The sequence below is a fragment of the Trichinella spiralis genome, assembly GCF_000181795.1.
Source record: "Trichinella spiralis strain ISS 195 chromosome Unknown Scfld5, whole genome shotgun sequence".
NCBI classification, from domain to species: domain Eukaryota; kingdom Metazoa; phylum Nematoda; class Enoplea; order Trichinellida; family Trichinellidae; genus Trichinella; species Trichinella spiralis.
In genome coordinates this window covers 3,446,054-3,448,824 of record NW_003526944.1, presented here as the reverse complement: position 1 = coordinate 3,448,824, position 2,771 = coordinate 3,446,054, and positions in this window count along the sequence as shown.

Here is a 2,771-nt window from a genome sequence, read left to right as displayed (position 1 = left end):
AAAAACTTTGCAAACTGCTGTCAATTTTAGCACCATCTTCACATCAAGGTTTAGTATTAAAAAATTATTATTTTTAATTTCTGCTCAGTTCTCAATTTATGCATCAAAATGCAAATTCATGTTTTTTCATCTCATCTACATGTACAGTAGGGTGCATTATAAAAACTCTACAAAGATGAGAAGAAAATTGGCAATAAAATATTGTTAAGACCAGTGTCAAGAGCTCGTAAACACAAGAATGGCTAACAAGCACGTTTTAGTGAATAGCTATGCTGCATAAAACATTATGTATCAAAATTGATACCTTGGGCATTAAAGGTTTTAATAATGAAAGTTACTTCGTATGTATTAGTCCTTTATGTAATATAATACAATATAGATAAATTTATTTTTAAGTGTATTCTTCATGAATGTTAAAGAAGGAAAATTAGATTGATCAAACATGTAAAATATTGCACTGCGCTGCTCATTTTGAATACACAATTTACTCAAATGCCATGATGTTGCATATACTAAAAATCACGCATACTGATTCTGTTTCAAGAAAGCAGCAGAATAGTATAGATTAAGATAGACAATGCCTCACATTTACTACATATTTATTGCAAAAACAATGGGCATTTTCTCATGAAACCCTGAATAACAGTATCATTCAACGATGTGAAAAACAACTCAACAACAAAAGTATAAATTAAGAAAAAAAGGCTTCAACCGTTCGCCAAAAAACAGCAGAGGCAAAAATAGTCCAAGGCATTTACTAATAGATCCATAAAACGATTTACTCTCAAAATCATATCAATTAATTGGAAAAATTTAGAAAACAACAACAAATTTTGCCTCAAAATTGCTTGTGTAGTATTTGGTGAGATATTGACTTAAAATTTGAAATAAAATGGAACATTGGTGGAAAAGAAAACAAAAGAATTATAATATATAGACAATAAATAAAAATGCAAGGAAAGTCATTTTGTAAAAAATTTATTACAATGCATTTAAAAATTTCAGCGAAAAAATCATATCAATCAAAATTTCTTCCTGACTTTTCTTTATCATGTACAGCATCTTAAATCTTCAAAATTTTCAAACGTAATTTCTTCGATTAATGGCGCTTCTGAAGTGATAATTTCTAAATAAATAAACGCAATAAATACAAATATACTATAAAATATATTATATATTAAATATAAATATATACAAATAAATATAATAAGTAAAGAAAGAGATGGAAATGCAAATTTGTTGCAATATTGCATTTATTCCTTTCATAAATGTCAAATTTTGAAATCAGTTGTTTTATAAATTTCTCAAAAAATCATTGATCACATATTATTCAAAATTTATGAGCATTTATTCCAGGGGCTACTGCTATCAATAATAACAAATGCAATAACAAATTCGTGCACACTCCTATCAACGTTTCATTATTTTTACAGAACTTTAAAGTGAATATCAAGCGGTTGAGAAAAATACCATGGATGCGGACATTTAGTTGTGTTAACTATTTAATTTAATTATTATTATTTCAATTTTACACACGTGCCATAGCAAGCTACCACATTAAAACCACATTGTCACATGAGGCACATAGGTACAGTTAAAAAGCGAAATACAATTCAAAGAGGGACATGTTTGGTATGAATAAAACGCTAATTGAATAATAAATATCATGTACTACATGGTATTGAATGAAATGATTAGTTTTTGAACAAAGAGAGACATGCAAGGAATACGTTATGACATTCAGGCATTAATCCATGTTAAAGGAAGATAATGTTGAAAATTCATTTATATCAAGCATAATGAAAAGATATGTAAATAGGAAATGAGTATGTTGAGCAAATTATTTCCATTTCTGCTTGTTCTGAAACAACATCCAACAAATTTATCAAAACAGAATAAAAATGAAGAAAAAATGGATTGCTGAAACAAGTTATATATTGCAAAAAGCAGCGTAGTTTGATTGCATTCCAAACTCAAAAGAGGAAAATGTTACGTTCGATGAAAATCACACATCCTAGTTATGTTTTGAGGGTAGTTAGAGATTGGCAGCTTCCCTATGTATTAAGATAGGCGCAGTGCGCTAATTAAATAGCCATTTATTCGAAAACTACGCGACAGTTTCATGCTGATGCTGCATAGCACTATTCTTCATCATTTTCGAAATAATTTCTATTAAAGAAGAAAGAAGAAGTTTTCGAAAAAAAAATTTTTTTGGAGATTTTTTCACAAAAACAAATGAACTAAAGAAAATATGCAAATATTTAGTACCATTTGAAAAAGAAAAAGAAAATGAAAATATACAATTAAATAAATTATGCAAGATAAATGAATTTTTCCACTTGTATTTTATTGCCAATGTTCAAATAATGGGAGGGGGGGCGAAAAGTATCAAAAGTCAAATCAAAACCCCCCCCCAAAAAATATCGTTTTTTATTACAGTATGCTTAAAAAAATCAAAATTTTTTTAAGCGTAATTTCTTTGTTTGGACTACTCTTCTCAAATAGATATTAGCGAAAATTATGACAGGAGAATGCAATTTCTGACGCAATATTCACTTCCTCTCTTCTATAAATGTTAAATTTTTCTTGGCAGGGTTAGCTAATTCATTGTATCTATAAGTTCACTTGTGATGGATTGTTACTCACTTTATTTGTATTGCATAAACAATGGGGGCGCCTGGACTTTTTTCCATTTTCAATGCATTTTCATAAGCGGTATGCCAGGAGTGTTGGAAGCGTGATATAAAAAGACCTCTTTTCATATCATTGCT